The sequence below is a fragment of the Macrobrachium nipponense genome, chromosome 1 (genome assembly GCF_015104395.2).
Source record: "Macrobrachium nipponense isolate FS-2020 chromosome 1, ASM1510439v2, whole genome shotgun sequence".
In the NCBI taxonomy this organism is placed as follows: domain Eukaryota; kingdom Metazoa; phylum Arthropoda; class Malacostraca; order Decapoda; family Palaemonidae; genus Macrobrachium; species Macrobrachium nipponense.
Window position 1 is genome coordinate 140,529,605 of NC_087200.1, and position 23,633 is coordinate 140,553,237.

General features: G+C 40.1%; 1 protein-coding gene across 6 annotated transcripts in view; it reads left to right on the forward strand.

The window, feature by feature from the left end:
* LOC135219688 (uncharacterized) overlaps positions 1–23,633 on the forward strand; it is a 221,448-nt gene that overhangs the window by 25,709 nt on the left and 172,106 nt on the right. The window lies entirely within an intron of this gene.

Sequence of the window (23,633 nt, forward strand, 5' to 3'; positions counted from 1 at the left end):
AATAACTCGATGTTATAGTAAAAAACTATAAGACTCTGTTTAGCACAACTGCTGAGAAAGGGCAAAAACTTTGCAAATAAAAAAAGAATTCCCCAGGAAATCCTAGAAAAAATCACCAGTGTGCCACAACTCATTATAACAAAACTCCAAATATAAAGTGTCTTAGCAAAGACTTCCCCATATTCACTACGGCATAGGCCACTAGTAGAAACTTAACCAAGTTTCCTATCTCTGGCAAAATTGCAACAAACACAATTGCGCAAGAGGCCAACAATTTTCGGAACACAAATATCCAGAAAAAAAAAAGATGTAGTGCCACTATGTAGACATGCAAAAATGCAAAAATTCCCCCATAAATCTCTCTGCAGCATTAAACAGCTGAAATTATAAACACATTCCCAAACAATGACTCCAAGTCACGAACTGAGATATTAAAAAAAATTCACACAAACTGGAGAGAAAAATAAATTCAAATTCACCCATGGTAAAAAAACTTACGTCAGCGATGGCTAACATCCAAAAAAAAAGGAAAGAAAAATCAATGGCACTGATAACTTTTCCTGTGACACCTGTAACATCTGTGACTCACGTAGACTTCAAGCAATTATCTGCTGAACTCATAAAAAAAGGAAAACAAAAAAATGTGTCTTTAGTTCTTCCCACTTTCACAAAAAAACGATCATCACCCTTAATATTCATCATAACACCCATGTAGTATAAAAAAATTAACACCAGTATCAGAATTATCAGTATCAGAATTCGCCAGTATCAAATAGTATCACCAAATATTAGTACTCGCCCATTCACCAGTACTAAGTATCAGAATACCAACTATCAGAACTCGCTAGTATCCCCAAATTGCTAACATCAAATTCACCAAAATTCACCAGCAATTGACATCACCACCCATAAAATCATTGGCACATTCCCTAAAAATCATTACCACCATGAAGTCTGACAGAATTCCCCAAAAATATCTCCAGTAATGATAAATTCTACTTAACGTAACCTCCCCGGTGCAAAAATATCCCCCGTAAGATATCTCCAGTAAGGGCATTAATATTGCCATTCCCCAGTATTCATCATTATTGCCACACCCCATAACTCCAAAATAATTACCACTCACCACTCCCCGGTATCATCACGAATCATCACCACTTGGCAATCATCACCAGTCATCACCAATCACCACCACTCAGCACCATTTAAAGTAATCTCCATATCACCACTAAAATCCCCATTATACAATAATCTCTGAATCCCCAGTTATAATTATGCCCTCTAATATTGTGTAAAGGCATTCTCCAAAGCATAAGAAAAACTTGCACCACATTCATATGCATTTCATTTCCATTTTCTTTTCACTCAAGAGAAAGAACAAAAAATCTTTCTAAAGAAACCCTACGGCATATCTATCATCACCAGTTGTTATCAGCTGATGGCATGGCACTGAACTTTCTTAGTCAAGGCCAAATTCGCCCCCACCCATTACCCCAACACAAAGAAAAAAAAGTAGTTCCGAAACCCCCCCGTCAAGCAATCCCCCATGAAAGACCACTCACCTCCCCTGGCACTACCCCTTGGTCGCTCAGCACAAATTGTGCTGAATGCGTAAGAATGAGGGGGCGCTCTGTCTCCGAGGCAAAAAATGCAATTCAAGCAACTGCGTTGCATGTAGGAAAGCCATTCATATATACACTATGTACAAAGACGAATGCGTCTCTTCTAAACATGCGCTAAGATAAAACTTATCACTTTCTGCTACTTTGAGAGAAACAAAATGTAATCTGAACTGCCTCTATAAAATAGTTCACACACAAGAGGCTAAAAAAAAACACCAGGGCCTGAAAAAAAAACACATTGTAACACTTACGCCTTCAAATGAGAGAAAACCCGACCGCCAAACCGAGCGCGAGAGAAAAAAAACACACTAATACACACACATTTGAAAGACTCGGTATTACGAGCGAGAAAACTCTTGGCATCGTGCACTCACAAAGTCCAACCGAGTGCCCGCCCGACTCCCTCGAGGCATCAACATGGGCAAAATGCTGAGCCTAGTTCAATTTTCCCCTCCCATTGCCACAGCTAATGGATGGATAATTCTTATCCCATATCACCTACTGACTGAAATCTTGAACACTTTTCCGCAACCAGACACTCTGAAAACAGCATCTTATAGCTGCTACGGAGACGCTGTCTCTGTTATTCATTTTGGTAGCGATAGGCCAAGAGCGGCAGACACTGGGTTTTGGTAACACATCCTCTCTCTCTCTCTCTCTCTCTCTCTCTCTCCTCTCTCTCTCTCTCTCGTCATCTCTCTCTCTCCTCTCCTCTCCTCTCTCTCTCTCTCTCTCTCTCCCCTCCATTTCATTAGGTCATCAAATCAGTCGTGAACTTACAAAAATATGCTTTTATTTAAAAGCAAAGTATTAACTGAATAACTCAGTTTCTTAACAGCATGATTAAATGGAATGATAACTCGAAGTCCAAATAACTCGGACAACCCTCGGTAATTAACAGTCTATACAGTATTTAGTCAACACCGTTTATCCAAAGAATAATCCCACTCTTCTCCAGAAAATAGTTCCCTCTACTAGAATAGTTCCCTCTGCTAGAATCGCCTGTTAGAAGAACAGGAGAACAATGATAAGCATACACAATTGTAAATACAAAGTCAAAAGATTAAATGAAATAGAACTTCTTTACAAAATATCAAAAATACAGTCAAGACACACCTTCGGCTAAAACACAGTAATTCTTACCCATTTTCAGCCAGTTTCACTTCACCAAACTAAAGAAACGTTGGCAGAGCCATCCCGGCTCTCCCTTCTCTCCCGTAACAGTCTCGCCAAGATAAGTCTACATTTCTTTAACATGTAAGGAAAGATGGCTCACATGCACCCACGCAAAACTCACACCCATTGTTCACGCCCTGAAGCCACTTGTATCCAGTTTCAAAGTCACCTCTGACGAACGCCCATGACGACAGACGAGCGTTGACCTGCTTAGGTAAGGATCTTAATGTCACACCACCTCAAGACCTATCGGCATTTCTAAGCTGAGATGTTCTCTGTCTCCATGGGAAGCTAAAAACGATGATTCCCAATTTCTGAGGAATGCCATGAACGTGACATACAACAATGTCTCACACATATCATATCACATTATATTATCAGTCTTATATGTTACACACACACACACACACACATATATATATATATATATATATATAGTATATATATATATATATATATATGTATATATATATGTATATATATATATATCATATATATATATATATATATATATATATATATATATATGATGAGTAAATGATAAGCCTGCTGTAGAATTTGTGTGGGGTTGGTTATTCGTGTAAACTTCTCGGTGTAAATGTGTCATAAAAATCTCAATTACTTTTATTTAAAAAACAACAATTTCAATTAACAAGAGTATTACCCAATTTTCCTTACGGGCCAAGGTATCAGAGTGAGGGGTAGAATGAGGTGGGCATGAAACTGTAAAGGGCCTCAGGTTTGTATAGTGGGTTTCTCTTCCACTCGATAGAATACTTCAAACTCCTTCTAAAAAGCTTATACAGTGGAACCTCAGTTTTTTAACTATCTGTTCCGGAACCTCCCACAAAATCCAAAACGTATGAAAACCGTAACTATAATTCCCATAAGGAATAATGTAAATACAATTAACGCATTCCAGACCTCCAAAAATATTAACAAAAATACATTTTATAGGGAATAAGCAGTTTTACATGCTGAAAACAATGAAAAATAAATATAAATGTCAATGAAATGAATACTAAAACATTTTAACACCACTCTTACTTTTATGAAAAACATGTGTTAGTGAATGGAAGATGGAGAGGGAGGAGAGCTTATTGTTTAGGGAATTGGGAATCTCCCTCCAGAAGGACTTCAGGTATCAAGGACCTATCAGGGGTTACTTCTCTTCGTTTTTACTGGCACCAGGATCAGCTTGAGAGTTACTGGACCCATGCGCACAACAAAACTGTCCAGAGACTTTTGTTTATGGCATTTTTAAAAATTTCCCTAAAGTTAAACATTGGATTGTCATTTAACCCTTAAACGCCAAGTGGACGTATTTTATGTCAACATTTTTTGTCTCTGGTGCCGACTGGACGTATTTTACGTCGACATACAAAGGTTTTTTTAAAAATTCACGGAAAAATACTTATAGGCCTACCAGCCGAAAACTCTTGAATCACACGCCTTGGGGGATGCTGGGAGTTCACGGATCAAGGTGTTGTTTTGTTTACAATCGTTACACAGGCACGCAAAGCGCGAAATATTTTCTTTTTGCCGCACTAAAAAAAAGTATCGGGTTGACACATCTCTGAAATTATTTTGTCACTTTGACATCATTTTTGTACCATTTTAAATTAGCCGTACATGGAGTATTATATATGAAAATGTGTGCAATATTTTATGTAGAATACAACAAAAAAATACTCATGATTGTAGATTTAATCAGTTTTGAGATATTTTCATATAAATAACGATGTGCCAAAACTTCAACCTTCGGTCAACTTTGACTCTACCAAAATGGTCGAAAAACGCAATTGTAAGCTAAAAACTAAACCTCTTATATTTTCTTTGGTAATATTCAATCATTTACCTTCATTTGGCAACAAATTGAAGTCTCTAGCACAATATTTCGATTTATGGTGAATTTATGAAATAACTTTTTCCTTAATCCTCGCAGTAACTCCTCCGAAAAAAATCATACATGCGATTGTGGTAATGTTTGCACCATTTTAAAATTAGCCATTACATAAAGTTTTATATATGGAAATGTGGGAAATGTGCGCAATTTCATGCACAATACAACTAAAAACAACCCAAGGTGTAGCTTTTATCAGTTTTGAAATATTTTCATATAAAAAATGATAAGTGACAAATTTTCAACCTTCGGTCAAATTTGACTCTACAAAATGGTCGAAAAACGCAATTGTAAGCTAAAACGCTTATATGCTAGTAATATTCAATCATTTACCTTCATTTTGCAACAAATTGGAAGTCTCTAGCACAATATTTCGATTTATGGTGAATTTATGAAAAAAATAAATTTTCTTTACGTCCGAAGTTTTATATGTGAAAATTTGCACAATTTCATGTAGAATACAACTAAAAATAATTGAAGGTTGTAGCTTTTTCTCATTTTCGAAATATTTGCATATAAATCACGATACATAGAAAAAAAACCGTTCGTATCGGGTCAACTTTGACTCTACCGAAATGGTCGAAAAAAAAACGCATTGTAAGCTAAAACTCTTACAGTCCTAGTAATATTCAGTCATTTATCTTCCATCTTGAAACAAATTCTAAGTCTCTAGCACAATATTTAGATTTATGGTGAATTAAAAAAAAAAAAAAAAAAATTTCCTTCCCTGCGCGCGGATTCTCCGCCACAAATCGGAAAACGCGTACGTCGCATTCCCTCGGAATATTTGCTCTGTTTCATATTAGGCATTTCATAGAGTTTTATATATGAAAATGTGCGCAATTTCATGTAGAATAAAACTAAAAATATTTGAAGGTTGTAGCTTTTCTAATTTCCGAATAATTGCATATAAAAAATATATACATAAAAAAAATTCGACATTCGGTCAACTTTAACTCGTCAGATATGGTCGAAAACTGCAATTGTAAGCTAATACTCTTACAGTATAGTAATATTCAATCATTTGTCGTCATTTAGAAAGTATTGGAAGTCTCTAGGACTATATTTAGATTTATGGTGAATTTTTGAAAAAAATATTCGTTTACACAAGCCCATGCGTTAGGAATTCATGCATTATTTTGTGATAATATTTTTCTCTGTGTTGTGCTTTATTGTTTTACAATGTGTTATATACCAAAATGATTGCAATTTAGTGTACATTACAACGAAAAAAATTTTAACTTGTTATCTTTAACCGTTTTGCGCATAGCGTGATTTGAATACAATTATATATGAAATTCGTTTTTGCGCTATCATATATCGCATTATTTATATATTATCAATGATAATTTTTTTCATTTCTGATGGTTGCATACTAAACTTCAGGCAATGACAAAACAAGGAGCCAAAAATGAACTCTTAAATCTTGAAAACTAAGCGTGCTGTGATTTAAAAAAAAAAAATATTTTTTCCGCTTCCGTGCTCACTCCCAAGACCGCCTCGGCACACGGCAAGACGATTTTTAATATACCCCTTTAAGCGTTTTGTAAGGGCTTAACGTATTTGGAGATATGGATTATAAACTTCTTGATTGGGATGATAATTCTCCAACAATTTCTTTTATATCATTCCACTTTGCAAACATGTACTTAATTCCTGAAGTAGGCACATTATGTATGCCCATTCGTTTTCTGAATTTTTCAAACCAGCCTCTGCTGGCCTTAAATTCACTAACAAACAGGTGCTTGTTGTAGACATTTTCTCACTGAGATTGGCATTCCTCCAACACTTAGCTACAAGTTTTTAAATTCTATAGCATTTCTTGCCTTTTGTACATAAAGGCTAGCACTTGGAACTATTTTTGACTCCATGATGGCTTATTTAGCTGTGGCACTCGAATAAAAAAAGCACAAAAAGAATGAACCACAAAAGCAGAATGAGTCACGAATGAATGATGGGTTTGCTTTGTTTTGAGCACTCGATACGGGGCCCCAGGTCACGTGGCGTGGTCCTGGATGGAGCATTTCTGAGTGTACAAAAACTGAGGAAACATACAATAACCGAGACAAAATTTCATCAGAAAAAGTCTACGAAAACAGAACGTACTGAGGTTTGACTGTAAACTGCCTGTTTTGAAAGTTCAAACACCATATTGTTAGAGAGAGAGAGAGAGAGAGTACATGAAATGTAAAGGAGGTCTGGAAGTTTGTATGCTTCCCAGTCCCACCCACTCACTCCTAAATCCTGATACAGTGGTACTTCGAGATACGAAATTAATCCGTTCTTAGGTGGCCTTCGTATCATGAGCTTTTTGTATCTTGGACCGTATTTTACATGTAAAATGGCTAATCCGTTCCAAGCCCTCCAAGAACACCCCAGTAAATTTCATAATGAAGCTAATTTGACCTATAAAAAATGAAAAAATAAATACTACAACAAATTGGACCATTCAATACGTAACTTAATACGTACTGCTAATATACCTGTAAATAAAGTGTATTAGTGTACATGGTATACAAGAAATACTGTACGTATGTAGTAAAATGTGGAAGCTTACCTTTCGAATGAGGCTATCTCCGAAAGTGGCGACAGAGGAGGACAAACACATAAAAAAATATAAGGAAAACATACATAAACTAAACTTTACGAAACACATTAACAAAACTGTAACACTTGACTTTACAAAAAACTAAAATTAACAAAAAAAATTTTCTCTGATTTTTACATTTTTTTTTCTTTTTTATACTTTACATTTTTTTTTTTTTTTTTTTCTTTTTTATACTTTATTTATTTTTTTTTTTTTTTTTTTTTATACAAAATCAACTTCTTCACCACTTTCAACCTTTCTGTTTTTTAGTATCACTTGGTTCTTCCTTTTTGCTTACTCCTGCTAGTACTAAAGGCATCTTTAAAAATTAACTATCCAAGGAAGATTGCTTCTGCCTACTTTTGAGAATGTTCCTGAAACAACTCAGGCAAACGTCATCGAACTGCGCAAGCATACGACCTGTGTAAGCCTTTTCGGGGTGTCTTTTTTCTACAAATAATTGCACTTTATGAAAAGCAGCTAGAACATTCTTAATTTCTGCCGTTGTCATAGGGTCGTCCTCCTCCTCCTCACCGCTGCTAGAGAACTCTTCTTGAACGACGTTATGTTGCATGGCCTCCAACTCCTTCAGGTCATCCGTCGTAAGCTCCTCTTGGTGCTCCTCGAGAAGGTCGTTGATTTGTCTCCCTGTCGACGACCAGCCCCATGGACTTGCCGAGTGCAACGATCTCGTCAAGATCTGGTTGCAAAACAGTTTCAGGATCGTCAACTGTTTCTGAATCTGCAGCACCAGCTTCGCCCACGTCGAATCCCTCGAAGTCTTGGGCGGATACGGCATCAGGCCAAAGTTTCCTCCATGAGGAATTCAAGGTTCGCCTCGAAACCTCCTGCTAAGCTTGATCCATGAGTCGGATGCATATCACAAAATCGAAATGCTCCTTCCAAAATTGACGCAAGGTGAGGTTTGTGGTATCGGTGATGTTGAAATATCTCTTGAAAAGATGTTTCGTATACAGCTTCTTGAAGTTCGATATCACTTGCTGGTCCATGGGCTGGAGGAGAGGGTGGTGTTAGGCGGAAGATAAAGAACCTCGATGAAGGAATACTCCACTAGGATATCTTCCTCGAGGCCAGGAGGGTGAGCAGGGGCATTGTCCAACACCAGCAGGCATTTCAGAGGGAGGCGCTTCTCTTTCAAGAATTTCTTCACTGTCGGGCCAAAACACAGATTTACCCACTTGGTGAACAAAAGCCTTGTTACCCAGGCTTTCGCATTAGCCCTCCACATCACTGGAAGCTTCTCCTTAAGCACTTTGTGGGGCTTGAAGGCTTGAGGAGTCTCGGAATGATAGACCAGTAGGGGCTTCACCTTGCAATCCCCACTGGCGTTCGAACAAAGTGCGAGTGTAAGCCTGTCTTTCATAGGCTTATGCCCGGGTAGCTTCTTCTCTTCCTGCGTGATGTACATCCGACGAGGCATTTTTTTTCCAAAAAAGGCCAGTCTCATCACAGTTGAAGACTTGCTGAGAACTGTAGCCTTCCTTGGTCATCATCTCGTCGAACGTCTTTTTAAAGGCTTCGGCTGCTTTCGTGTCCGAGCTGGCAGCCTCCCCATGCCGCACCACCGAATGGATGCTAGTCCGTTTACGGAAATTCTCGAACCACCCATGTGAAGCCTTGAAGTCTGGGGTTGGCGTTGATGTCTCTTCTTCTCTGTCATCTTCGGCCTGGGCAATCAAATCTCCGAAAATAGCGCTGGCCTTGTGGGAGATTGCCGTCTCCGTTACCGTATCGCCAGCGATTTCTTTGTTTTTCTTTATCCAGACTAGAAAAGAAGCCCTTTCCCATCTCGTCGTGCCACATGGGTCCTCTTGCTAGACAAAATAATGACGCCCATGGAAGGTGTAGCTGCTTTGATGGCATCCTTCTGCTTAAGGATGGTGCCTATTGTCGACGGATTTCAGTCGTATTCCTTGGCAATCACACTCAATCGCATACCAGCTCATACTTCTTGATAATCTCCATCTTCGTTTCCAAAGAGAGCATCCTCTTCTTTCTGTGAATTTCAAGTTTCTTGGGACCCATGACTACGTATATACTGTACGTAATTATGTATGGAGTAAAGTTCTCACACAACACGATAAAGTATACTACTTACAACGAAATCACTAACGAATTTACGTTAATAAACGAAATCGTTAGAACGAATGAATACCGCGTGGGTACGATAATGATGCTGCTACCGAGTGGCCGAAGCATGCCGCTACGTAGTAGATGCATGATGGGAGGGATGCTGACCAATAGGAGAGAAGGATCTCATGGCAGTGACTAGCATCAGGAACCAATGGGAGAGTGGGAGGATGGTGGTGAGTCTACTCAGTTGGCGGCGCGCGAGTTTCAAAATTGTTTCAGGTGGTCCGGGTGAATCTCGGACTTTACAGCAACAACCTTTCGTATCTTGAACAATTTTCGTATGTAGAGCCGTAAAATTGTTCGTATTAGCTTTCTTATCTCGAGTTTTTCGTAAGTTGAGCCTTTCATATCTCGAGGTACCACTGTACTTGGTATTGTCGTGCAGGGTGTCATTATGGGTGTTTTGCCATATTCATATGTTGTTCACTGTATAATTAAATTTCTAAGATGGAAAACTGATCGAAATACCACACCTTGTAGCTGAAGGTGCAAGGTGATATACACCATACATCTACTGATTCTACTGTGTAGTGATTCTGTTGAACAGACAGGTGCAGCTTGTGATGTATCAAAATCCCTGCGTGAACCAATTACCTCCACCTTTGTTGCACAAAATTCAATAACTAGGTCAGGTACTGGATATTCAAAGAAGTGTAAATTTATTTTGATGACTTACATAAAATTTGGTTTGATGTCAGTTGGAGATAAAAATGCTCCTGATAAACAATGTGTTGAATGTGATCAAGTTTTGGCTAATAGTTGGTTGAATCCTGCAAAAGCGATGTTTGCTTTCCCCCTTTCAAAGTTACTGAAGTAGAGGTATTGGTTTTATGCCACTGGAGAGGATGTTTCTTTGGGAGTGTCTGCCTCCTCCCAAGGGTTACTTCTCCAGTATGGTCGATGCAACTTACTGTTCTACCTTTTCCTCAGCCAAGATTGTTTTACTCCCCAGAATTAGATCATCTAGTGAAGAACGTTGTCATGATGTTAGAAATCTTCAGTTTCCTTACCCCGTAGATGCTGACCCCTGGCGTGGGTAGGGGGCTTAGGGACGCAGCAAGCTGGGCCGTGATGCCTGTGGGGTTGCTTTCTCACTGGTCCTTGGGACCCAGCTGCTGATCCAACTAAATTAGTCAGAACTTTTCCTTCTTTCTTTCTGCAATTTTTTCATCCTTACTACATCCTATTCCTTCATGTAATATTTTTTTTTACTAGTATTTTAGATTAAATATGTAGAATTTTCCACCTTGGCTGAAATTTACTGGACCTGGTAAACAGAAAAGATATATATATATAGAGAGAGAGAGAGAATCTTGTCCGTGCTGGCCGCCTCCCCATGCCGCACCACCGAATGGATGCCAGTCTGTTTACGGAATTTTTCAAACCACCCATGAGAAGCCTTGACTCTGGGGTTGGCATTGATGTCCCTTCTCCTCCGTCGTCTTTGGCCTGGGCAATCAAATCGCCGAAAATAGCACTGGCCTTGTGGCAGATTGCCCTCTCCGTTATCGTATCGCCAGCGATTTCTTTGTCTTTTATCCAGACAAGAAGCAGCCTTTCCATCTCATCAGCAAAATAGTCACGCCCTTTGGAAGGTGTAGCTGCTTTGATGACATCCTTCTGCTTAAGGATGGTGCCTATTGTCGACGGATTTTGGCCGTATTCCTTGGCGATCACACAATCGCATACCACTTCATATTTTTTAATGATCTCCATTTTTGTTTCAAAGAAAGCATCCTCTTCTTTCTGTGAACTTCAACTTTCTTGGGACCCATGACTACGTATATACTGTACGTAATTAAGTTATGTGATATTAATCAGTGGTCCCCCCGTATTTGCGGGGGATGCGTACCCAGTCCCCCCCCGCAAATAGTTAGAATCCCGCGAATGTTTGGAACCCCCCCCTCTAAAAATTGCTCATAAACTCCTATCCTGAACATGCAAACACCAAAGTATCCCTAAAAAGACCATCCTTCATCAAATATACATAAAATATCCTATTATGGTTCATATTAATCTTTGAAATATTATTAATACTGTTTTAAAGTAAATCTTACATTTTATGGTTATACATAAATACATACTATGTACGTACTGCATGACTTAGTTACGTATGTGAAAATAATTCAGTCCCCCCATAAGTATTCAGTCATGCACGTTTTCTTTCATACTGTTACTATTTGAGACCCCATTTTCTTTTTAGACAAAGGAAGCACTTGTATGTGAAATCACAAATACCAAATGTCTACTTAAAGTATTATCCTACATCAAATATACCATTGAATTAGGTATTATTAATATCATTTTAAAGTAATCTTAACATTTTACCATTAGAAATATATACAACCAATAGCACAGAGAGAGAGAGAGAGAGAGAGAGAGAGAGAGAGAGAGAGAGAGAGAGAGAGAGAATAACTCCTTACGGTTTCAAAAGATTGAAATGAACGTCTGTAGGCAACTTTTTTCCCCTCCCATAAATACATATATTTCTCCAGAGAAGAGAGAAAGAGAGGACTGTGCAATTATGTTTGTTTGTCTATCAATTCTTTTGCTGAGAGCAAGAGAGATAAAAGGAAGAAATAGAAACACCAATGTATGACACAAGTATCTTGTGGAGAGAGAGAGAGAGAGAGAGAGAAGAGCGAGAGAGAGGAGAGAGAGAGAGAGAGAGAGTTGTCCTTACAGTATTTAAAAGGGAGCAATGGAATGATATTGTATTTAAAATACTCAGATATGAATTTTGTATTTAATTATAGTACGTATTATTATTGGAAAAAAATATTAATGATATACTATTACATACATGTCCATGAAAATGATCTCGTCTTAGTAAGAGAGAGAGAGAGAGAGAGAGAGAGAGAGAGAGAGAGATTACATAAACCATTAAATTCGTTGACCATTGTATGGCATTGTTACTTTCCCGCCCCAGCTCCGAGCGTCGCTGGAGTTATGAGGTAGGGAAATTGATACAGAAAAAGACGAAGGGAAGAATTTTCATTTGAAATTAGTTATCGTATTATTACTACTTCTATTATTATTATTATTATTATTATTATTATTATTATTATTATTATTATTTGAAAATAAAACAAACACGTGAATTTACCATAAAAATTCTCTCATCTCGGGAAGAAAGAGGAGTTATCCTTACAAGTGAAATGGAAAGGTAATTTTCATCTCTTTAAAATACTACCATTATGAATTTTGTAATTACAGTTTTATTATTGTTATTATTATTAAATAACTGAAATTATCAATAAACATTTTACATACTAGTACCATAAAAATTCTTTCATCTCTGTAAAAGAGAGAGAGAGAGAGAGAGAGAGAGAGAGAGAGGAGAGAGAGAGAGAGAAAGAGAGAGAGAGTGTGTGTGTTTATCTCTCTGTTCTCTCAAAAAATACTTAAAACACATCCTTCCAGTGAAAGAGAGGGAGTTACCACTATGACATTATTATTTTGTGTGGCAAAAGAGAGAGAGAGAGAGAGAGAAATACTATCACATAATATGAATTTTGTAATTACAGTTATTATCATTATTATTATTATTAACCTCTTACGCCGAAGCGGTAAAAAAAAATTGTCTCCCGTGTGCCGGAGGTGTTTCAGAGTAAGCGCGGAAACGGAAAAAATATTTTTTCAAAAATAATCACAGCGCGCTTAGTTTCAAGATTAGAGTTCATTTTAGCTCCTTTTTTTGTCATTGGCTGAAATTTAGTATGCAACCATCAGAAATGAAAAAATTATCATTATCAATATATAAATAATGTGATATATGATAGCGCAAAAACAAATTTCATATATAATTGTATTCAATCGCGCTGTGCGCAAAACGTTTAAAGGTAACAAGTTACTTTTTTTTGTTTGTGTGACACTAAATTGTGATCATGGTATATAACACATTGTAAAGCAATTAAAAGCCAAACACAGAGAAAATATTATCACAAAATAATGCATGAATTCATAACGCGCGAACGTAAAATATTTTTGTCAAAAATCACCATAAATCTAAATATTGTCCTAGAGACTTCCAATTTCTTTCAAAATGGAAGACAAATGATTGAATGATTACTATACTGTAAGAGTATTAGCTTACAATTGCAGTTTTCGACCATATCTGACGAGTTTAAAGTTGACTGAATGTCGAATTTTTTTATGTATATATATTTTATATGCAATTATTTTGGAAATAACAAAAGCTACAACCTTCAAATATTTTTCGTTTTATTCTACATGAAATTGCGCACATTTTCATATATAAAAACTCTTATGAAATGCCTAATATGAAACGGAGCAAATATTCCGAGAATGGGACGTACAACATTTCGGAGATTTGTGGCGGAGAATCCGCGCGCGGAGGGGAGGAAAGATTTTTTTAAAATTCACCATAAATCTAAATTTTCATACATTCAACTTACCTGTCAGATTATATACATAGCTATCAGACTCCGTCGTTCCCGACAGAATTTCAAATTTCGCGGCAACTCGCACAGGTAGGTCAGGTGATCTACCGCCCTGCTCTGGGTGCAGGACTAGGAAACTATTCCCGTTTTCTAATCAGATTCTCTCGGTCGCCGGCGGTATCAACATTGTTGTTTACTTCCTCCTGACTAGAATTCGTTTTTCGCAAAGCTTTTGATCATCTCTCGCTGATATTTGGTGACGTACTTGGATCGTTGTTTGGCATTCGCTATCGTGGACTGTTTTTTTGGTTTTGGACTTGGTTTTTTGGAATTCGTGAATATGTCTGACTCTAGTGTTAGTTTCAGAGTGTGTGAATGAGGGCTGTAAGGTGGGAGGATTCCAGAAAGCTTCCGGTAGATCCTCAACACTACTTGTAGTGGGTGTAGAATGGTTGAATGCTCGATGAGAATACGTGTAACGAGTGTGAGAAATTGAGTGCACAAGAGTGGAAGAATCTAACTTCTTACTTGAAGAAGTTAGAGAAAGATAGAGAGAGGAAGGCGGCTTATAAAACCCGCAGAATGTCTGCTTCTCATGATTTACTATCTAGTTCTGTAGCTTCTTCCTCTGATAATCATGCCCATTCTGTTTCAGCCCGTTCACAAATGCTAATCTCTAGTTCTGCTTCGGAAATAGCAGAACTTAGAGCTTCCCTTCAGAAAATGCAGGAAAAAGTCGCAGCATTGGAAGGTAAGGAAAGTGAATGTGGTTTCGCTAGTGATATTAGTGTCCCCAGTGTAGTGGAGGGGGCGTCTGGTCGTGTCTCTGCGACGCTCCCAGGCCTAGACCTCTTCCAAGCTCCCTGGCCCGGAGGAGAAGGAAAGTCGAAAGCCGTACGGGGGTTGTGGAGAATCCCCAACGATCAGGCGTCCCTTCGGCAGAATCGAGCATATCAAATAATGCCAAGGACCGCTATAGGAAAAGCGTCCTTCGAGAGTGCTTTTCGTCGTCTAGTTCGCCTTCTCCGAGAAGAGGGATGGAAGGAGTCGAAACTTTCCCGTCCGCTGAAGAGGAGTATGAAAGAGCATGAACTCAATTCGAGTCCCGAGCGCTTCTCTGAAGAAGGAGCGCCTTCGGTAATAAAGAAGGCGAGAAATACATTCAGACTCTGGGTCTGGAAGGGATCCTAGAGCGCCTTCCAGATCTCCCTCTCCTGATTCGAAAGACTCCTCAACCAGGAGAAATTATTAATGAATATGCCGAAGCAATTAGCCTCGTTAGTAGGAACTCTTTATAAGGAGCCTACTCGTAAGAAGGATGATAGGCTTCCTATTAAAAGATCTAAATACCGATCTCCCTGTCGGGCGCGACGCACCCTTCAGGGGAGTTGTCGCACAAGCGGCCATCTCTCGGGGGGAGCAATGCGTTAGACAGGAGAGAAGTAAGAAAGGAAGTTACTCCTGTCAAGAGTAGGGCGCCAACCAGGAGCCAGGCTCCGAGTAGGCGCAAAGAGCCAGTACAACATTCAAGATCTTCAATCAAGCGCCAAGAGTTAGCTGAAGAGGAAGATCCTGTTAGGAGTAGAGCGCTTGTGAGACGGAAAGCGCCTACCGGAATCAATACTCCTACTAAACATCAGACGCATTCTAACGATCAGGAGTATTGGAACGACGTGCTCTACCAGGCGCCAGGAGTCGTCGGGCCTAGATACTCCTCCCAGGCGCCAGGAGTATTCTGAACTTAATACTCCTCCCAGGCGCCAGGAGTATTCCGAAAAAGCTTATACTCCTCCAGGCGCCAGGAGTATCTGGACTTAAGACTCCTCCCAGGCGCCAGGAGTATTCCGAAAGCTTATACTCCTCCCAGGCGCCAGGAGTATTCTGAACTTAATACTCCCCCCTCCCACGCGCCAGGAGTATTCTGAACAAGATGCGCCTACTAGAAGCCAGGAGTATTCGAGCGCTCTGCGCCTGCCAAGCGCCAGGAGTATTCCAAACACGTTACTCCTACCCAGGCGAGATACTCCTGCGTACACCAGGCGCATTCCTCGTATGAAGAGCCTGACATCGAAAGAGAGTAAGAGAAGAGTCAGAAGAAGAAGGGAGCCTTCTCCTTCCGAGCCTATCAACCCAGAAGATGCCTCGGAGGACGAAATGAAGGAAGGATCTTCTAATTACAAAGTTCTTTCGTCACCTCTATTGGAGGAATATGGAGACTCGTTGACGCCAGCTGCTCCCATTCTCCACGCTCTCTGTTTCGAGCACGAAAACACACAAGTTTCCTTCTTCCTAAAAAAATGAAGCCTGCTATATCTAGAGGAGGGCTCTTCAATCTCTTGACTCCTGGTTCAAGAAAGAAGAAGGAGTTAGGAAGGACGGTCTTTGTATGCCTCCCGCTAAACTTACAGGGAGGAGAGGCAGGCATTTGGAGTACGAAACGGGAGAGGAATATGGATTGTCTCTGTCCGTTCAGCTGAGTCAGACTTCTCGAGTTTTGGTGGATTCGTCGAGAAAGGCACGCCTTGAATGCAGCGAAGGTAACATGGGGGCTTTCGGAAACGGACCACCTCCTCAACGGGACTGTTTCACACTTTAGAAGTTTTTAACTTCTTAGATTGGTCCCTTGGGGTTCTGGCCAAGCAAATCTCAGGAAAAGGAACAACTCGACCCAGAAACCCTAAATAGCATCCTCGCCTGCATTGATAAGGCTGTTCAGGATGGATCGGCTGAGGTATGCTCCCTCTTTGGTGCAGGAGTTTAAAGAAGAGGGCGGTTCACAGTGCTTTCCTCACGAAGGCCGTCTCTCCTTCGCAGAGAGCCGCCTTATTGTTTGCCGCCTCTTCAGAACACCTGTTTCCCTCGCAGTTGGTGAAGGATATCGCGCATTCTCTGACTGAAAAGGCCACCAGGATCTCCTTAGACAATCTCAAGGAAGAATAGGCCTGTGGCTAGTGAGGAAAAGAAAGTGGCTCGTCCAGCTCAGCAGCAGCCCTTTCGAGGAGGTCTTCCAACTAGATCGATCGCCAGAAGGAAGTCAACCGAAAAGAGGGGCAGGTCTTCTTCCGTCCCTTTAAGAAAGGGAAGTGAGAATTCTGTCCTCCAGACACCCGTAGGAGCCAGGTTACATTCTTTTGCGAAAGCCTGGGAAGACATAGGAGCGAATCCTTGGACGATGTCGATCATCAAGAAGGGTTATCGCATCCCATTCAAGGACATTCCTCCCTTGACAACATCACCGAGGGAATTGTCCGCCAGATACAGGGACCCTGTTCTGATGGATACTCTTCGTCAAATGGTGGAACAGATGTGGGACAAAAGAGCAATAGAGCTAGTGCTGGATTGCAACTCCCCGGGGTTTTACAATCGCTTGTCTTGTAGCAAAAGCCTCGGGGGGATGGAGACCGGTACTGGACGTAAGTGCGCCTGAACAAATTCGTCGAACAACAGAAGTTCAGCATGGAAACGTCTGCTTCAGTCCTTGCAGCACTGCGGCAAGGGGATTGGATGGCGTCCCTAGACCTTCAGGACGCATACTTCCACATCCCGATCCACCATTCGTCGAGGAAGTACCTTCGATTATGTTCGAAGGAAGAATCTATCAGTTCAGGGCCCTGTGTTTCGGCCTGTCCATGGCTCCTCAAGTCTTCACGGACGTGATGAAAAATGTAGCAAGGACATTTACATTTGAAAGGGATAAATAAACGTCTCCCTGTACCTGGACGACTGGCTCATCAGAGCCAGGTCTCAAAAGCAGTGTTTGGAGGACCTGTCAACAACACTGGAATTGACAAAAATCATTGGGGGTTGATCGTGAACCTCGAGAAGTCTCAGATGATCCCCAGCCAGAACGGGGTTTATCTGGGGATTCAGATGGATTCTCGGGGTTTTCGAATTTTTCCATCTCAAGAGAGAATAAAGAAAGGCTGTGCCACAGTATTGAACTTTCTAGGGAAAGAGCGCACTTCAGCGAGGGAATGGCTGAGCCTTCTGGGAACCCTTTCCTCGCTCGAACAGTTCTTTCTCCTAGGAAGATTACATCTTCGACCGCTTCAGTTCTCCTGAGAAGGAGTGGAGTTGGAAGACAGGACAGCTCTCGGACACGTTTCCAATCTCGGAAGAAATAAAAAATCATTTTGAATGTGGTGGTTGATTCCATTAAAGGAGAAAACAAAGGAGTGTCCCTGCAAGTACGGAACCCAGACTGACTTATTCTCAGACGCCTCGGAGTCGGGCTGGGGTGCAACATGCGGGATCCAAAGAAGTGCAGGCCCATGGTCGGCGGAACAGGTGTCATGGCACATAAATTGCAAGGAGCTTTTAGCAATTCACCTGGCGCTAAAGAGCTTTCGAACACATAGTCAGAGGCCAAAGTCGTACAGATAAACTCAGACAATACGACAGCTCTGGCTTATGTCAAGAAACAAGGAGGGACGCACTCTTCGCTCTGTACGAGCTAGCAAGAGATCTTTTGATTTGGGCGAACCAAAGGAAGGTAGTTCTTCTAACAAGGTTTGTCCAAGGGGAGAGGAATGTGAGAGCGGGACAGATTGAGCAGGAGGTTCCAGGTCCTTACCCACAGAATGGACACTCCACTCAGAAGTCTGTCAGAGCCTTTGGCTCCTTTGGGGGAAGCCTCAAATAGATCTTTTCGCCACATTCCTCTCCAAGAGGATAGAAACATTTTGTGCCTGGTGGAAAGATCCCCGGGCTTATGCAACAGACGCCTTTCTCCGGACTGGTCAGGGATAGACGTTTACGCTTTTCCCCCGTTCAAGATACTGGGGAAGTAGTCAGAAAATTCGTGGCATCCGAAGGAACCAAAATGACTCTGATTGCTCCGTATTGGCCAGCTCAAATTTGGTTCACAGAGGTGATGGAATGGACGGTGGACTTCCCCAGATCTCTTCCAAACAGAATAGATTCGCTCAAACAACCCCACTCGAGAAGGTACCATCAAAATACACGCTCTTGCTCTGAACTGCCTTCGACTATCGAAAGACTGGTCAGAGCGAGAGGTTTTCTCGCAGGCAGCAAGCGCAATTGCTAGAGCCCGCAGATCATCTACTAGGCGAGGTGTACCAATCGAAGTGGGAAGTTTTCAGAAACTGGTGCAGGTCGAAGAAGCTGTCTCTTCCAGTACCTCTGTGACCGAAATTGCGGATTTCCTTCTGTTTCTTAGAGAAAAGTCGCATCTCTCGGTACCGACTATTAAGGGGTACAGGAGTATGCTTTCAGCAGTCTTTAGAAACAGGGGATTAGATCTAACGAATGATAAGGATTTGCACGACCTCATTCGTTCCTTCGAAACATCAAAATCACTTGAACCTAAGGTTCCAAGCTGGAACTTAGATGTGGTTCTTAAATTTCTATCGTCAGAAGAATTCGAACCACTACACACTGCTTCTTTCGTAACATCACTAGAAAGTGTTTGTTTCTGATGTCTCTTGCAACGGCAAAAAGAGTCAGTGAGTTGCACGCCCTTGAATCTAGAGTTGGCTTCAAAGGAGACTCTGCAATTTGTTCATTTCAGTCCCTCTTTCTTGCCAAAACGAAAACCCTTCGAATCCTGGCCCCAGGAGCTTCGAAGTGAAAGGACTTTCTAGTTGGTGGGCAGAGAGGCAGAAAGATCCCTTTGCCCAGTTAGAGCTCTAAAATTTTACCTGGACAGGAAGAAGGCAGTTGGGGGTTCGCAAAAAGGTCTTTGGTGCTCAGTAAAAGACCCCAGAGAGCAATGTCCAAGAACGCCTTAGCCTTCTTTGTTAGAAGTGTTATTACGGAAGCTCATAAGAATTGTCCAGATGATTCTTTTAATCTTTTAAGAGTGAGAGCCCACGAAGTTAGGGCAATCGCAACCTCTGTGGCGTTCCAAAGAAATATGTCACTCAAAAACATTTTGGACGCAACTTATTGGAGATGCAACTCCGTGTTTGCATCCCATTATTTAAAAGACGTACGCGTTACGTATGATAAATGTTTTTCTTTAGGTCCGTTTGTGTCAGCACAGACGGTTCTGGGTAAAGGAGAAAGCACCAATCCTTAATTTGTGTACGTAACCCTCTTGTCGGATGTGTTCTCGTGTTTTCGGTGCATGGGAGTGTCAGTTGTCGCACAAGCGGCCTTCACTTCGCTTCATTTGAAAATCGAGTGACATCTGACTATTAGAGGGGTACAAAAATTTTTATTTTTTTTTGTATGTATGAGTTTCGAGTTTGTGGTTGTTTGCTAAGAGTTTGGGGATAACTAGGCAATCAGAACTAACACGGGTTAGGATCGGGTGATCGGGATTGGTTGTGTGCTCCTTAAATAAATGCGTGTTGTCATATAAGCGGATGTGCTCCCATTGACAAACGCCAGTTAGGTTCTGTCGAGTAAGTGGAAGAGACCCCATCGACAGATCCACAAGAACTCTTGGCCACAGATCACTATCTCGCTAAGGCTCTTGAGATGAAGCAGACTCCTGGGCAGTAGCCGCGAAGTCTTCCATCTAAGAAGGTAGGAACTAAGGTTTATTTATACCTACAACATATGTTGTTTACCTGTCTAGTCAGTTAGTTAGCTGTCTCTTGCCCTCCACCAAAGGGTGTCAATCAGCTATGTATATATCTGGACAGGTAAGTTGAATGTATGAAAATGACATTGTTATGATACAATAAAGTTTTCATACTACTTACCTGGCAGATATATACAATTGAAGACCCACCCAGCTCCGCAGGAGACAGGTGGAAGAGAGAATTCGATTAGAAAACGGGAATAGTTCCTAGTCCTGCCACCAGAGCAGGGCGGTAGATCACCTGACCTACCTGTAGCGAGTGCCGCGAAAATTTGAAATTCTGTCGGAACGACGGAGTCGATAGCTATGTATATATCTGCCAGGTAAGTATGTATGAAACTTATTGTATTCATAACAATGTCATATTTTGCTAGAGACTTCGAATTTGTTTCAAGATGAAGATAAATGACTGAATATTACTAGACTGTAAGAGTTTTAGCTTACAATTGCGTTTTTCGACCATTTTTTGTTTTAGAGTCAAAGTTGACCGAAACGAATGGTTTTTTTTTCTATTTAAATGGGAAAAGCTACAACCTTCAATTATTTTTTGTTGTATTCTACATGAAATTGCGCACCATTTCCATATATAAAACTTTATGTAACGGCTAATTTGAAAAATGGTGCAAACATTACCACAATCGCACGTATGATTTTTTTTGAAGAGTTTACGCGCGGACATAAAGAAAATGTTATTTTTTTCATAAATTCACCATAAATCGAAATATATTGTGCGAGAGGCTTCCAATTTGTTGCAAAATGAAGGTAAATGCGTGAATATTACTAGAATATAAGCGTTTTAGCTTACAATTGCGTTTTTTCTACCATTTCTGGTAGAGTCAAAGTTGATTCCGAAGGCTGAAATTTTGGAACAATTATCGTTATTTATATGAAAAATATCTCAAAACTGATAAAAGCTACAACCATGGGTTGTTTTTAGTTGTATTGTGCATGAAATTGCGCACTTTTCCATTATATAAAACTTTATATAACGGCTAATTTTTAAAATGGTGCGAACATTACCACAATCGCATGTATGATTTTTTCGGAAGAGTTACGCGCGGACGTAAGGAAAAAGTTTTTCATAAATTCACCATAAATCGAAATATTGTGCTAGAGACTTCCAATTAGTTGCAAAATTAAGGTATATGATTGAATATTACTAAAAATATAAGTTTTAGCTTACAATTTGCGTTTTTCGACCATTTTGGTAGAGTCAAAGTTGACCGAAGGTTGAAATTTTGGCAAATTATCGTTATTTATATGAAAATATCTCAAAACCTGATAAAAGCTACAATCATGAGTATTTTATTGTTGTATTCTAACATAAAAATGCGCACATTTTCATATATAATACTTCATGTTACGGCTTATTATGTAAAAGTGACGAAATAATTCCGAGATGTCACAGATACTTTTTAGTGCGGCAAGAAAGAAATTCGCGCTTGCGCGCCTGTGTAACGATTGTAAACAAAACAATACCTTGTTTCGTGAACTCCCAGCATCCCCCCAAGGCGCGTGATTCAAAAGTTTTAGGCTGGTAGGCCTACAACTATTTTTCCACGAATTTAAAAAAAACTTTTGTAAGTCGATGTAAAATACGTCCAGTCGGCACACGGGAGACAAAAAATGTCGACGTAAATACGTCCAGTCGGCGTAAGAGGTTATTATTATTAATTATTATTATTATTATTATTATTATTATTATTATTATTATTATTATTATTTTGAAAGTATTAAAAAACATATATGTACAAGTACTAAAAAAAATCTCGAGTCTCAGTAAATGAGAGAGAGAGAGAGAAGAGTAGAGAGAAGAAGAGAGAGACGAGAGAGAGAGAGAGAGAGAGAGAGAGAGAGAGAGAGAGGGGGGGGGGGGGGGAATTTCATGAGCACTTTGATGGCAAACAGCACAACAGTTCCTTCCCCCTCCTGTCACTTAACTTGATACGTTTATGACAGTTTTAGTACTTGGAATTAGCGAAAGAATACTGGGATTTCCTTCATTCTTCCATAATTTTTTAAATTTATAAGCTAAAATCTTACTAATTCACTATGGTATTTTCTTTTAATGAATTGATATTATTGCTATATAAATTAATATTAATATTTGAAAATAGTAAATCATTTATCATACAAAAAAACAATACATCTTTGTAGTAGAGAGAGAGAGAGAGAGAGAGAGAGAGAGAGAGAGAGAGAGTAGAGAGAGAGAGAGAGAGAGAGAGAGAGAGAGAGAGAGAGATTATTATTTCTTTTTTATTATGTGATATCATTTAAACTTTAATATTAAACTTACTAATACAGTATTAATCAAAATTAATATTTGAAAATTAGTAAATCATTTTTGTATCATAAAAATGTGTTTAGTCATGAAAATAACATCAAAATACACTAATTAGTGATTATTTTCGTCGGAAAAATCCTCGAATGGGCGAGTCCATCTACGAATAATTTCTTGAATAGGTTCCAAAGAAAAAATCCGCGAATGTGTGAGTCCGCGAATCCGCGAGAACGCGAATACGGGGGGGACCACTGTACATATGAAGTAAATAGTTCTCACACAACACGATAAAGTAGTACTAGTACAACGAAATCACTAACGAATTTACGTTGATAAACGAAATAAAAACGTATAGAACGAACGAATTTGTGTGCATACGATTACCGATGATGCTGCGAAGTGGCCGAAAAAACAAAGCACGCTAGTAGATGCATAATGGGATCATGGGAGAGAAGCTGACCAATAGGAGAGTAGGATCTTATGGTGGTGAGTAGCATCAGGAACCAATGGGAGAGCGGGGAGGAGGAATGGTGGCCAAGTCTACTCGGTTGGCGGTGTGCGCGAGTTTTAAAATTGTTATCGGTGGTCTGGGGCGCATCTCGGGACTGTTACAGCAACAACCTTTTGTATCTTGAAACAATTTTTTTTCATATGTAGAGCCACAAAAATCTTTCGTATTTTGCTTTCGTATCTCGAGTTTTTTTCGTAAGTTGAGCCTTCGTATCTCGAGGTACCACTGTGCATAGAGCACATGGGTAGATGCTGACCAATAGGAGAGCAGGATCTTTACGTGGTGACTAGCATCAGGACCAATGGGAGATCGGGAGGATGGTGGCGAGTATACTCAGTTGGCGGGGCGCGAGTTTTAAAATTGTTCTCGGTGGTCCGGGCAAATCTCAGGACTTTACAGTACGTAAACACCCTTTCATAACCTGAATTATTTTCATGTGCAGAGGC